A 15,943-nucleotide genomic window follows, 5' to 3' on the forward strand; every position below is an offset into this window, starting at 1 on the left:
AACTGAATCCCTATGTAACTGCAAAGCTCAGAAGAGCCCACACACTCAGCTCTTAACCCCAGTGTGCAGAAAGTGTAAAAACATGTTTTTCAGCAGAAATAAACATGTTTCTGCAAGTTTGGTCAACCCCATGTAAGTTATGGGGCAGTTACAGTACACTTTTCAAAACGTATTTTTCAGCCCGAAATAAACGCGTTTTTTCAGACAACTGAATCCCTATGTAACTGCAAAGCTCAGAAGAGCCCACACACTCAGCTCTTAACCCCAGTGTGCAGAAAGTGTCAAAACATGTTTTTCAGCAGAAATAAACATGTTTCTGCAAGTTTGGTCAACCCCATGTAAGTTATGGGGCAGTTACAGTACACTTTTCAAAACGTGTTTTTCAGCCCGAAATAAACGCGTTTTTTCAGACAACTGAATCCCTATGTAACTGCAAAGCTCAGAAGAGCCCACACACTCAGCTCTTAACCCCAGTGTGCAGAAAGTGTCAAAACATGTTTTTCAGCAGAAATAAACATGTTTCTGCAAGTTTGGTCAACCCCATGTAAGTTATGGGGCAGTAAAAGCACTTTTTTCAAAACGTGTTTTTCAGCCCGAAATAAACGCGTTTTTTCAGCCAACTGAATCCCTATGTAACTGCAAGGCTCAGAAGAGCCCACACACTCTGCTCTTAACCCCAGTGTGCAGAAAGTGTCAAAACGTGTTTTTCAGCAGAAATAAACATGTTTCTGCAAGTTTGGTCAACCCCATGTAAGTTATGGGGCAGTTACAGTACTCTTTTCAAAACGTGTTTTTCAGCCCGAAATAAACGCGTTTTTTCAGACAACTGAATCCCTATGTAACTGCAAGGCTCAGAAGAGCCCACACACTCTGCTCTTAACCCCAGTGTGCAGAAAGTGTCAAAACATGTTTTTCAGCAGAAATAAACATGTTTCTGCAAGTTTGGTCAACCCCATGTAAGTTATGGGGCAGTTATAGTACACTTTTCAAAACGTGTTTTTCAGCCCGAAATAAACGCGTTTTTTCAGACAACTGAATCCCTATGTAACTGCAAAGCTCAGAAGAGCCCACACACTCTGCTCTTAACCCCAGTGTGCAGAAAGTGTCAAAACGTGTTTTTCAGCAGAAATAAACATGTTTCTGCAAGTTTGGTCAACCCCATGTAAGTTATGGGGCAGTTACAGTACACTTTTCAAAACGTGTTTTTCAGCCCGAATTAAACGCGTTTTTTCAGACAACTGAATCCCTATGTAACTGCAAAGCTCAGAAGAGCCCACACACTCTGCTCTTAACCCCAGTGTGCAGAAAGTGTCAAAACGTGTTTTTCAGCAGAAATAAACATGTTTCTGCAAGTTTGGTCAACCCCATGTAAGTTATCGGGCAGTTACAGTACACTTTTCAAAACGTGTTTTTCAGCCCGAAATAAACGCGTTTTTTCAGACAACTGAATCCCTATGTAACTGCAAAGCTCAGAAGAGCCCAAACACTCAGCTCTTAACCCCCGTGTGCAGAAAGTGTCAAAACATGTTTTTTAGCAGAAATAAACATGTTTCCGCAAGTTTGGTCAACCCCATGTAAGTTATGGGGCAGTAACAGCACTTTTTTCAAAACGTGTTTTTCAGCCCGAAATAAACGCGTTTTTTCAGACAACTGAATCCCTATGTAACTGCAAAGCTCAGAAGAGCCCACACACTCTGCTCTTAACCCCAGTGTGCAGAAAGTGTCAAAACGTGTTTTTCAGCAGAAATAAACATGTTTCTGCAAGTTTGGTCAACCCCATGTAAGTTATGGGGCAGTTACAGTACACTTTTCAAAACGTGTTTTTCAGCCCGAAATAAACGCGTTTTTTCAGACAACTGAATCCCTATGTAACTGCAAAGCTCAGAAGAGCCCACACACTCAGCTCTTAACCCCAGTGTGCAGAAAGTGTCAAAACATGTTTTTCAGAAGAAATAAACATGTTTCTGCAAGTTTGGTCAACCCCATGTAAGTTATGGGGCAGTTATAGTACACTTTTCAAAACGTGTTTTTCAGCCCGAAATAAACCCGTTTTTTCAGACAACTGAATCCCTATGTAACTGCAAGGCTCAGAAGAGCCCACACACTCTGCTCTTAACCCCAGTGTGCAGAAAGTGTCAAAACATGTTTTTCAGCAGAAATAAACATGTTTCTGCAAGTTTGGTCAACCCCATGTAAGTTATGGGGCAGTAACAGCACTTTTTTCAAAACGTGTTTTTCAGCCCGAAATAAACGCGTTTTTTCAGCCAACTGAATCCCTATGTAACTGCAAAGCTCAGAAGAGCCCACACACTCAGCTCTTAACCCCAGTGTGCAGAAAGTGTAAAAACATGTTTTTCAGCAGAAATAAACATGTTTCTGCAAGTTTGGTCAACCCCATGTAAGTTATGGGGCAGTTACAGTACACTTTTCAAAACGTGTTTTTCAGCCCGAAATAAACGCGTTTTTTCAGACAACTGAATCCCTATGTAACTGCAAAGCTCAGAAGAGCCCACACACTCAGCTCTTAACCCCAGTGTGCAGAAAGTGTAAAAACATGTTTTTCAGCAGAAATAAACATGTTTCTGCAAGTTTGGTCAACCCCATGTAAGTTATGGGGCAGTTACAGTACACTTTTCAAAACGTGTTTTTCAGCCCGAAATAAACGCGTTTTTTCAGACCACTGAATCCCTATGTAACTGCAAGGCTCAGAAGAGCCCACACACTCTGCTCTTAACCCCAGTGTGCAGAAAGTGTCAAAACATGTTTTTCAGCAGAAATAAACATGTTTCTGCAAGTTTGGTCAACCCCATGTAAGTTATGGGGCAGTTACAGTACACTTTTCAAAACGTGTTTTTCAGCCCGAAATAAACGCGTTTTTTCAGACAACTGAATCCCTATGTAACTGCAAAGCTCAGAAGAGCCCACACACTCAGCTCTTAACCCCAGTGTGCAGAAAGTGTCAAAACATGTTTTTCAGCAGAAATAAACATGTTTCTGCAAGTTTGGTCAACCCCATGTAAGTTATGGGGCAGTTACAGTACTCTTTTCAAAACGTGTTTTTCAGCCCGAAATAAACGCGTTTTTTCAGACAACTGAATCCCTATGTAACTGCAAGGCTCAGAAGAGCCCACACACTCTGTTCTTAACCCCAGTGTGCAGAAAGTGTCAAAACATGTTTTTCAGCAGAAATAAACATGTTTCTGCAAGTTTGGTCAACCCCATGTAAGTTATGGGGCAGTAAAAGCACTTTTTTCAAAACGTGTTTTTCAGCCCGAAATAAACGCGTTTTTTCAGACAACTGAATCCCTATGTAACTGCAAAGCTCAGAAGAGCCCACACACTCAGCTCTTAACCCCAGTGTGCAGAAAGTGTCAAAACATGTTTTTCAGCAGAAATAAACATGTTTCTGCAAGTTTGGTCAACCCCATGTAAGTTATGGGGCAGTTATAGTACACTTTTCAAAACGTGTTTTTCAGCCCGAAATAAACGCGTTTTTTCAGACAACTGAATCCCTATGTAACTGCAAGGCTCAGAAGAGCCCACACACTCTGCTCTTAACCCCAGTGTGCAGAAAGTGTCAAAACATGTTTTTCAGCAGAAATAAACATGTTTCTGCAAGTTTGGTCAACCCCATGTAAGTTATGGGGCAGTAACAGCACTTTTTTCAAAACGTGTTTTTCAGCCCGAAATAAACGCGGTTTTTCAGCCAATCTGAATCCCTATGTAACTGCAAAGCTCAGAAGAGCCCACACACTCAGCTCTTAACCCCAGTGTGCAGAAAGTGTAAAAACATGTTTTTCAGCAGAAATAAACATGTTTCTGCAAGTTTGGTCAACCCCATGTAAGTTATGGGGCAGTTACAGTACACTTTTCAAAACGTGTTTTTCAGCCCGAAATAAACGCGTTTTTTCAGACAACTGAATCCCTATGTAACTGCAAAGCTCAGAAGAGCCCACACACTCAGCTCTTAACCCCAGTGTGCAGAAAGTGTCAAAACATGTTTTTCAGCAGAAATAAACATGTTTCTGCAAGTTTGGTCAACCCCATGTAAGTTACGGGGCAGTAAAAGCACTTTTTTCAAAACGTGTTTTTCAGCCCGAAATAAACGCGTTTTTTCAGCCAACTGAATCACTATGTAACTGCAAGGCTCAGAAGAGCCCACACACTCTGCTCTTAACCCCAGTGTGCAGAAAGTGTCAAAACGTGTTTTTTCAGCAGAAATAAACATGTTTCTGCAAGTTTGGTCAACCCCATGTAAGTTATGGGGCAGTTACAGTACACTTTTCAAAACGTGTTTTTCAGCCCGAAATAAACGCGTTTTTTCATACAACTGAATCCCTATGTAACTGCAAAGCTCAGAAGAGCCCACACACTCAGCTCTTAACCCCAGTGTGCAGAAAGTGTAAAAACATGTTTTTCAGCAGAAATAAACATGTTTCTGCAAGTTTGGTCAACCCCATGTAAGTTATGGGGCAGTTACAGTACACTTTTCAAAACGTGTTTTTCAGCCCGAAATAAACGCGTTTTTTCAGACAACTGAATCCCTATGTAACTGCAAAGCTCAGAAGAGCCCACACACTCTGCTCTTAACCCCAGTGTGCAGAAAGTGTCAAAACGTGTTTTTCAGCAGAAATAAACATGTTTCTGCAAGTTTGGTCAACCCCATGTAAGTTATGGGGCAGTTACAGTACACTTTTCAAAACGTGTTTTTCAGCCCGAAATAAACGCGTTTTTTCAGACAACTGAATCCCTATGTAACTGCAAAGCTCAGAAGAGCCCAAACACTCAGCTCTTAACCCCCGTGTGCAGAAAGTGTCAAAACATGTTTTTTAGCAGAAATAAACATGTTTCCGCAAGTTTGGTCAACCCCATGTAAGTTATGGGGCAGTAACAGCACTTTTTTCAAAACGTGTTTTTCAGCCCGAAATAAACGCGTTTTTTCAGACAACTGAATCCCTATGTAACTACAAGGCTCAGAAGAGCCCACACACTCTGCTCTTAACCCCAGTGTGCAGAAAGTGTCAAAACGTGTTTTTCAGCAGAAATAAACATGTTTCTGCAAGTTTGGTCAACCCCATGTAAGTTATGGGGCAGTTACAGTACACTTTTCAAAACGTGTTTTTCAGCCCGAAATAAACGCGTTTTTTCAGACAACTGAATCCCTATGTAACTGCAAAGCTCAGAAGAGCCCACACACTCAGCTCTTAACCCCAGTGTGCAGAAAGTGTCAAAACATGTTTTTCAGCAGAAATAAACATGTTTCTGCAAGTTTGGTCAACCCCATGTAAGTTATGGGGCAGTTACAGTACTCTTTTCAAAACGTGTTTTTCAGCCAGAAATAAACGCGTTTTTTCAGACAACTGAATCCCTATGTAACTGCAAAGCTCAGAAGAGCCCACACACTCAGCTCTTAACCCCAGTGTGCAGAAAGTGTCAAAACATGTTTTTCAGCAGAAATAAACATGTTTCTGCAAGTTTGGTCAACCCCATGTAAGTTATGGGGCAGTTACAGTACTCTTTTCAAAACGTGTTTTTCAGCCCGAAATAAACGCGTTTTTTCAGACAACTGAATCCCTATGTAACTGCAAAGCTCAGAAGAGCCCACACACTCTGCTCTTAACCCCAGTGTGCAGAAAGTGTCAAAACGTGTTTTTCAGCAGAAATAAACATGTTTCTGCAAGTTTGGTCAACCCCATGTAAGTTATGGGGCAGTTACAGTACACTTTTCAAAACGTGTTTTTCAGCCCGAAATAAACGCGTTTTTTCAGACAACTGAATCCCTATGTAACTGCAAAGCTCAGAAGAGCCCAAACACTCAGCTCTTAACCCCCGTGTGCAGAAAGTGTCAAAACATGTTTTTTAGCAGAAATAAAGATGTTTCTGCAAGTTTGGTCAACCCCATGTAAGTTATGGGGCAGTTACAGTACACTTTTCAAAACGTGTTTTTCAGCCCGAAATAAACGCGTTTTTTCAGACAACTGAATCCCTATGTAACTGCAAAGCTCAGAAGAGCCCACACACTCAGCTCTTAACCCCAGTGTGCAGAAAGTGTAAAAACATGTTTTTCAGCAGAAATAAACATGTTTCTGCAAGTTTGGTCAACCCCATGTAAGTTATGGGGCAGTTACAGTACACTTTTCAAAACGTGTTTTTCAGCCCGAAATAAACGCGTTTTTTCAGACCACTGAATCCCTATGTAACTGCAAGGCTCAGAAGAGCCCACACACTCTGCTCTTAACCCCAGTGTGCAGAAAGTGTCAAAACATGTTTTTCAGCAGAAATAAACATGTTTCTGCAAGTTTGGTCAACCCCATGTAAGTTATGGGGCAGTTACAGTACACTTTTCAAAACGTGTTTTTCAGCCCGAAATAAACGCGTTTTTTCAGACAACTGAATCCCTATGTAACTGCAAAGCTCAGAAGAGCCCAAACACTCAGCTCTTAACCCCCGTGTGCAGAAAGTGTCAAAACATGTTTTTTAGCAGAAATAAACATGTTTCCGCAAGTTTGGTCAACCCCATGTAAGTTATGGGGCAGTAACAGCACTTTTTTCAAAACGTGTTTTTCAGCCCGAAATAAACGCGTTTTTTCAGACAACTGAATCCCTATGTAACTACAAGGCTCAGAAGAGCCCACACACTCTGCTCTTAACCCCAGTGTGCAGAAAGTGTCAAAACGTGTTTTTCAGCAGAAATAAACATGTTTCTGCAAGTTTGGTCAACCCCATGTAAGTTATGGGGCAGTTACAGTACACTTTTCAAAACGTGTTTTTCAGCCCGAAATAAACGCGTTTTTTCAGACAACTGAATCCCTATGTAACTGCAAAGCTCAGAAGAGCCCACACACTCAGCTCTTAACCCCAGTGTGCAGAAAGTGTCAAAACATGTTTTTCAGCAGAAATAAACATGTTTCTGCAAGTTTGGTCAACCCCATGTAAGTTATGGGGCAGTTACAGTACACTTTTCAAAACGTGTTTTTCAGCCCGAAATAAACGCGTTTTTTCAGACAACTGAATCCCTATGTAACTGCAAAGCTCAGAAGAGCCCACACACTCAGCTCTTAACCCCAGTGTGCAGAAAGTGTCAAAACATGTTTTTCAGCAGAAATAAACATGTTTCTGCAAGTTTGGTCAACCCCATGTAAGTTATGGGGCAGTTACAGTACTCTTTTCAAAACGTGTTTTTCAGCCCGAAATAAACGCGTTTTTTCAGACAACTGAATCCCTATGTAACTGCAAGGCTCAGAAGAGCCCACACACTCTGCTCTTAACCCCAGTGTGCAGAAAGTGTCAAAACATGTTTTTCAGCAGAAATAAACATGTTTCTGCAAGATTGGTCAACCCCATGTAAGTTATGGGGCAGTAAAAGCACTTTTTTCAAAACGTGTTTTTCAGCCCGAAATAAACGCGTTTTTTCAGACAACTGAATCCCTATGTAACTGCAAAGCTCAGAAGAGCCCAAACACTCAGCTCTTAACCCCCGTGTGCAGAAAGTGTCAAAACATGTTTTTTAGCAGAAATAAACATGTTTCCGCAAGTTTGGTCAACCCCATGTAAGTTATGGGGCAGTAACAGCACTTTTTTCAAAACGTGTTTTTCAGCCCGAAATAAACGCGTTTTTTCAGACAACTGAATCCCTATGTAACTACAAGGCTCAGAAGAGCCCACACACTCTGCTCTTAACCCCAGTGTGCAGAAAGTGTCAAAACGTGTTTTTCAGCAGAAATAAACATGTTTCTGCAAGTTTGGTCAACCCCATGTAAGTTATGGGGCAGTTACAGTACACTTTTCAAAACGTGTTTTTCAGCCCGAAATAAACGCGTTTTTTCAGACAACTGAATCCCTATGTAACTGCAAAGCTCAGAAGAGCCCACACACTCAGCTCTTAACCCCAGTGTGCAGAAAGTGTCAAAACATGTTTTTCAGCAGAAATAAACATGTTTCTGCAAGTTTGGTCAACCCCATGTAAGTTATGGGGCAGTTATAGTACACTTTTCAAAACGTGTTTTTCAGCCCGAAATAAACGCGTTTTTTCAGACAACTGAATCCCTATGTAACTGCAAAGCTCAGAAGAGCCCACACACTCTGCTCTTAACCCCAGTGTGCAGAAAGTGTCAAAACGTGTTTTTCAGCAGAAATAAACATGTTTCTGCAAGTTTGGTCAACCCCATGTAAGTTATGGGGCAGTTACAGTACACTTTTCAAAACGTGTTTTTCAGCCCGAAATAAACGCGTTTTTTCAGACAACTGAATCCCTATGTAACTGCAAAGCTCAGAAGAGCCCACACACTCAGCTCTTAACCCCAGTGTGCAGAAAGTGTAAAAACATGTTTTTCAGCAGAAATAAACATGTTTCTGCAAGTTTGGTCAACCCCATGTAAGTTATGGGGCAGTTACAGTACACTTTTCAAAACGTGTTTTTCAGCCCGAAATAAACGCGTTTTTTCAGACCACTGAATCCCTATGTAACTGCAAGGCTCAGAAGAGCCCACACACTCTGCTCTTAACCCCAGTGTGCAGAAAGTGTCAAAACATGTTTTTCAGCAGAAATAAACATGTTTCTGCAAGTTTGGTCAACCCCATGTAAGTTATGGGGCAGTTACAGTACACTTTTCAAAACGTGTTTTTCAGCCCGAAATAAACGCGTTTTTTCAGACAACTGAATCCCTATGTAACTGCAAAGCTCAGAAGAGCCCACACACTCAGCTCTTAACCCCAGTGTGCAGAAAGTGTCAAAACATGTTTTTCAGCAGAAATAAACATGTTTCTGCAAGTTTGGTCAACCCCATGTAAGTTATGGGGCAGTTACAGTAGTCTTTTCAAAACGTGTTTTTCAGCCCGAAATAAACGCGTTTTTTCAGACAACTGAATCCCTATGTAACTGCAAGGCTCAGAAGAGCCCACACACTCTGTTCTTAACCCCAGTGTGCAGAAAGTGTCAAAACATGTTTTTCAGCAGAAATAAACATGTTTCTGCAAGTTTGGTCAACCCCATGTAAGTTATGGGGCAGTTAAAGCACTTTTTTCAAAACGTGTTTTTCAGCCCGAAATAAACGCGTTTTTTCAGACAACTGAATCCCTATGTAACTGCAAAGCTCAGAAGAGCCCACACACTCAGCTCTTAACCCCAGTGTGCAGAAAGTGTCAAAACATGTTTTTCAGCAGAAATAAACATGTTTCTGCAAGTTTGGTCAACCCCATGTAAGTTATGGGGCAGTTATAGTACACTTTTCAAAACGTGTTTTTCAGCCCGAAATAAACGCGTTTTTTCAGACAACTGAATCCCTATGTAACTGCAAGGCTCAGAAGAGCCCACACACTCTGCTCTTAACCCCAGTGTGCAGAAAGTGTCAAAACATGTTTTTCAGCAGAAATAAACATGTTTCTGCAAGTTTGGTCAACCCCATGTAAGTTATGGGGCAGTAACAGCACTTTTTTCAAAACGTGTTTTTCAGCCCGAAATAAACGCGGTTTTTCACCAATCTGAATCCCTATGTAACTGCAAAGCTCAGAAGAGCCCACACACTCAGCTCTTAACCCCAGTGTGCAGAAAGTGTAAAAACATGTTTTTCAGCAGAAATAAACATGTTTCTGCAAGTTTGGTCAACCCCATGTAAGTTATGGGGCAGTTACAGTACACTTTTCAAAACGTGTTTTTCAGCCCGAAATAAACGCGTTTTTTCAGACAACTGAATCCCTATGTAACTGCAAAGCTCAGAAGAGCCCACACACTCAGCTCTTAACCCCAGTGTGCAGAAAGTGTCAAAACATGTTTTTCAGCAGAAATAAACATGTTTCTGCAAGTTTGGTCAACCCCATGTAAGTTACGGGGCAGTAAAAGCACTTTTTTCAAAACGTGTTTTTCAGCCCGAAATAAACGCGTTTTTTCAGCCAACTGAATCACTATGTAACTGCAAGGCTCAGAAGAGCCCACACACTCTGCTCTTAACCCCAGTGTGCAGAAAGTGTCAAAACGTGTTTTTCAGCAGAAATAAACATGTTTCTGCAAGTTTGGTCAACCCCATGTAAGTTATGGGGCAGTTACAGTACACTTTTCAAAACGTGTTTTTCAGCCCGAAATAAACGCGTTTTTTCATACAACTGAATCCCTATGTAACTGCAAAGCTCAGAAGAGCCCACACACTCAGCTCTTAACCCCAGTGTGCAGAAAGTGTAAAAACATGTTTTTCAGCAGAAATAAACATGTTTCTGCAAGTTTGGTCAACCCCATGTAAGTTATGGGGCAGTTACAGTACACTTTTCAAAACGTGTTTTTCAGCCCGAAATAAACGCGTTTTTTCAGACAACTGAATCCCTATGTAACTGCAAAGCTCAGAAGAGCCCACACACTCTGCTCTTAACCCCAGTGTGCAGAAAGTGTCAAAACGTGTTTTTCAGCAGAAATAAACATGTTTCTGCAAGTTTGGTCAACCCCATGTAAGTTATGGGGCAGTTACAGTACACTTTTCAAAACGTGTTTTTCAGCCCGAAATAAACGCGTTTTTTCAGACAACTGAATCCCTATGTAACTGCAAAACTCAGAAGAGCCCAAACACTCAGCTCTTAACCCCCGTGTGCAGAAAGTGTCAAAACATGTTTTTTAGCAGAAATAAACATGTTTCCGCAAGTTTGGTCAACCCCATGTAAGTTATGGGGCAGTAACAGCACTTTTTTCAAAACGTGTTTTTCAGCCCGAAATAAACGCGTTTTTTCAGACAACTGAATCCCTATGTAACTACAAGGCTCAGAAGAGCCCACACACTCTGCTCTTAACCCCAGTGTGCAGAAAGTGTCAAAACGTGTTTTTCAGCAGAAATAAACATGTTTCTGCAAGTTTGGTCAACCCCATGTAAGTTATGGGGCAGTTACAGTACACTTTTCAAAACGTGTTTTTCAGCCCGAAATAAACGCGTTTTTTCAGACAACTGAATCCCTATGTAACTGCAAAGCTCAGAAGAGCCCACACACTCAGCTCTTAACCCCAGTGTGCAGAAAGTGTCAAAACATGTTTTTCAGCAGAAATAAACATGTTTCTGCAAGTTTGGTCAACCCCATGTAAGCTATGGGGCAGTAACAGCACTTTTTTCAAAACATGTTTTTCAGCCCGAAATAAACGCGTTTTTTCAGCCAACTGAATCCCTATGTAACTGCAAAGCTCAGAAGAGCCCACACACTCAGCTCTTAACCCCAGTGTGCAGAAAGTGTCAAAACATGTTTTTCAGCAGAAATAAACATGTTTCTGCAAGTTTGGTCAACCCCATGTAAGTTATGGGGCAGTAAAAGCACTTTTTTCAAAACTTGTTTTTCAGCCCGAAATAAACGCGTTTTTTCAGCCAACTGAATCCCTATGTAACTGCAAGGCTCAGAAGAGCCCACACACTCTGCTCTTAACCCCAGTGTGCAGAAAGTGTCAAAACGTGTTTTTCAGCAGAAATAAACATGTTTCTGTAGTTTGGTCAACCCCATGTAAGTTATGGGGCAGTTACAGTACACTTTTCAAAACGTGTTTTTCAGCCCGAAATAAACGCGTTTTTTCAGACAACTGAATCCCTATGTAACTGCAAAGCTCAGAAGAGCCCACACACTCACCTCTTAACCCCAGTGTGCAGAAAGTGTAAAAACATGTTTTTCAGCAGAAATAAACATGTTTCTGCAAGTTTGGTCAACCCCATGTAAGTTATGGGGCAGTTACAGTACACTTTTCAAAACGTGTTTTTCAGCCCGAAATAAACGCGTTTTTTCAGACAACTGAATCCCTATGTAACTGCAAAGCTCAGAAGAGCCCACACACTCTGCTCTTAACCCCAGTGTGCAGAAAGTGTCAAAACGTGTTTTTCAGCAGAAATAAACATGTTTCTGCAAGTTTGGTCAACCCCATGTAAGTTATGGGGCAGTAACAGCACTTTTTTCAAAACGTGTTTTTCAGCCCGAAATAAACGCGTTTTTTCAGACAACTGAATCCCTATGTAACTGCAAAGCTCAGAAGAGCCCACACACTCAGCTCTTAACCCCAGTGTGCAGAAAGTGTAAAAACATGTTTTTCAGCAGAAATAAACATGTTTCTGCAAGTTTGGTCAACCCCATGTAAGTTATGGGGCAGTTACAGTACACTTTTCAAAACGTGTTTTTCAGCCCGAAATAAACGCGTTTTTTCAGACAACTGAATCCCTATGTAACTACAAAGCTCAGAAGAGCCCACACACTCAGCTCTTAACCCCAGTGTGCAGAAAGTGTCAAAACATGTTTTTCAGCAGAAATAAACATGTTTCTGCAAGTTTGGTCAACCCCATGTAAGTTATGGGGCAGTTACAGTACACTTTTCAAAACGTGTTTTTCAGCCCGAAATAAACGCGTTTTTCAGCAACTGAATCCCTATGTAACTGCAAGGCTCAGAAGAGCCCACACACTCTGCTCTTAACCCCAGTGTGCAGAAAGTGTCAAAACATGTTTTTCAGCAGAAATAAACATGTTTCTGCAAGTTTGGTCAACCCCATGTAAGTTATGGGGCAGTAAAAGCACTTTTTTCAAAACGTGTTTTTCAGCCCGAAATAAACGCGTTTTTTCAGCCAACTGAATCCCTATGTAACTGCAAGGCTCAGAAGAGCCCACACACTCTGCTCTTAACCCCAGTGTGCAGAAAGTGTCAAAACGTGTTTTTCAGCAGAAATAAACATGTTTCTGCAAGTTTGGTCAACCCCATGTAAGTTATGGGGCAGTTACAGTACACTTTTCAAAACGTGTTTTTCAGCCCGAAATAAACGCGTTTTTTCAGACAACTGAATCCCTATGTAACTGCAAAGCTCAGAAGAGCCCACACACTCAGCTCTTAACCCCAGTGTGCAGAAAGTGTAAAAACATGTTTTTCAGCAGAAATAAACATGTTTCTGCAAGTTTGGTCAACCCCATGTAAGTTATGGGGCAGTAAAAGTACACTTTTCAAAACGTGTTTTTCAGCCCGAAATAAACGCGTTTTTTCAGACAACTGAATCCCTATGTAACTGCAAAGCTCAGAAGAGCCCACACACTCAGCTCTTAACCCCAGTGTGCAGAAAGTGTCAAAACGTGTTTTTCAGCAGAAATAAACATGTTTCTGCAAGTTTGGTCAACCCCATGTAAGTTATGGGGCAGTTACAGTACACTTTTCAAAACGTGTTTTTCAGCCCGAAATAAACGCGTTTTTTCAGCCAACTGAATCCCTATGTAACTGCAAAGCTCAGAAGAGCCCACACACTCAGCTCTTAACCCCAGTGTGCAGAAAGTGTCAAAACATGTTTTTCAACAGAAATAAACATGTTTCTGCAAGTTTGGTCAACCCCATGTAAGTTATGGGGCAGTTACAGTACACTTTTCAAAACGTGTTTTTCAGCCCGAAATAAACGCGTTTTTTCAGACAACTGAATCCCTATGTAACTGCAAAGCTCAGAAGAGCCCACACACTCAGCTCTTAACCCCAGTGTGCAGAAAGTGTCAAAACATGTTTTTCAGCAGAAATAAACGTTTCTGCAAGTTTGGTCAACCCCATGTAAGTTATGGGGCAGTTACAGTACTCTTTTCAAAACGTGTTTTTCAGCCCGAAATAAACGCGTTTTTTCAGACAACTGAATCCCTATGTAACTGCAAGGCTCAGAAGAGCCCACACACTCTGCTCTTAACCCCAGTGTGCAGAAAGTGTCAAAACATGTTTTTCAGCAGAAATAAACATGTTTCTGCAAGTTTGGTCAACCCCATGTAAGTTATGGGGCAGTAAAAGCACTTTTTTCAAAACGTGTTTTTCAGCCCGAAATAAACGCGTTTTTTCAGCCAACTGAATCCCTATGTAACTGCAAGGCTCAGAAGAGCCCACACACTCTGCTCTTAACCCCAGTGTGCAGAAAGTGTCAAAACGTGTTTTTCAGCAGAAATTAACATGTTTCTGCAAGTTTGGTCAACCCCATGTAAGTTATGGGGCAGTTACAGTACACTTTTCAAAACGTGTTTTTCAGCCCGAAATAAACGCGTTTTTTCAGACAACTGAATCCCTATGTAACTGCAAAGCTCAGAAGAGCCCAAACACTCAGCTCTTAACCCCCGTGTGCAGAAAGTGTCAAAACATGTTTTTTAGCAGAAATAAACATGTTTCCGCAAGTTTGGTCAACCCCATGTAAGTTATGGGGCAGTAACAGCACTTTTTTCAAAACGTGTTTTTCAGCCCGAAATAAACGCGTTTTTTCAGACAACTGAATCCCTATGTAACTACAAGGCTCAGAAGAGCCCACACACTCTGCTCTTAACCCCAGTGTGCAGAAAGTGTCAAAACGTGTTTTTCAGAAGAAATAAACATGTTTCTGCAAGTTTGGTCAACCCCATGTAAGTTATGGGGCAGTTACAGTACACTTTTCAAAACGTGTTTTTCAGCCCGAAATAAACGCGTTTTTTCAGCCAACTGAATCCCTATGTAACTGCAAAGCTCAGAAGAGCCCACACACTCAGCTCTTAACCCCAGTGTGCAGAAAGTGTCAAAACATGTTTTTCAGCAGAAATAAACATGTTTCTGCAAGTTTGGTCAACCCCATGTAAGTTATGGGGCAGTTATAGTACACTTTTCAAAACGTGTTTTTCAGCCCGAAATAAACGCGTTTTTTCAGCCAACTGAATCCCTATGTAACTGCAAGGCTCAGAAGAGCCCACACACTCTGCTCTTAACCCCAGTGTGCAGAAAGTGTCAAAACGTGTTTTTCAGCAGAAATAAACATGTTTCTGTAGTTTGGTCAACCCCATGTAAGTTATGGGGCAGTTACAGTACACTTTTCAAAACGTGTTTTTCAGCCCGAAATAAACGCGTTTTTTCAGACAACTGAATCCCTATGTAACTGCAAAGCTCAGAAGAGCCCACACACTCTGCTCTTAACCCCAGTGTGCAGAAAGTGTCAAAACGTGTTTTTCAGCAGAAATAAACATGTTTCTGCAAGTTTGGTCAACCCCATGTAAGTTATGGGGCAGTTACAGTACACTTTTCAAAACGTGTTTTTCAGCCCGAAATAAACGCGTTTTTTCAGACAACTGAATCCCTATGTAACTGCAAAGCTCAGAAGAGCCCAAACACTCAGCTCTTAACCCCCGTGTGCAGAAAGTGTCAAAACATGTTTTTTAGCAGAAATAAACATGTTTCCGCAAGTTTGGTCAACCCCATGTAAGTTATGGGGCAGTAACAGCACTTTTTTCAAAACGTGTTTTTCAGCCCGAAATAAACGCGTTTTTTCAGACAACTGAATCCCTATGTAACTACAAGGCTCAGAAGAGCCCACACACTCTGCTCTTAACCCCAGTGTGCAGAAAGTGTCAAAACGTGTTTTTCAGCAGAAATAAACATGTTTCTGCAAGTTTGGTCAACCCCATGTAAGTTATGGGGCAGTTACAGTACACTTTTCAAAACGTGTTTTTCAGCCCGAAATAAACGCGTTTTTTCAGCCAACTGAATCCCTATGTAACTGCAAAGCTCAGAAGAGCCCACACACTCAGCTCTTAACCCCAGTGTGCAGAAAGTGTCAAAACATGTTTTTCAGCAGAAATAAACATGTTTCTGCAAGTTTGGTCAACCCCATGTAAGTTATGGGGCAGTTATAGTACACTTTTCAAAACGTGTTTTTCAGCCCGAAATAAACGCGTTTTTTCATACAACTGAATCCCTATGTAACTGCAAAGCTCAGAAGAGCCCACACACTCTGCTCTTAACCCCAGTGTGCAGAAAGTGTCAAAACATGTTTTTCAGCAGAAATAAACATGTTTCTGCAAGTTTGGTCAACCCCATGTAAGTTATGGGGCAGTAACAGCACTTTTTTCAAAACGTGTTTTTCAGCCCGAAATAAACGCGTTTTTTCAGCCAACTGAATCTCTATGTAACTGCAAAGCTCAGAAGAGCCCACACACTCAGCTCTTAACCCCAGTGTGCAGAAAGTGTCAAAACATG

Source organism: Lepisosteus platostomus, chromosome 17 (genome assembly GCF_059453375.1).
Source record: "Lepisosteus platostomus isolate fLepPlt1 chromosome 17, fLepPlt1.hap1, whole genome shotgun sequence".
Lineage (NCBI taxonomy): Eukaryota > Metazoa > Chordata > Actinopteri > Semionotiformes > Lepisosteidae > Lepisosteus > Lepisosteus platostomus.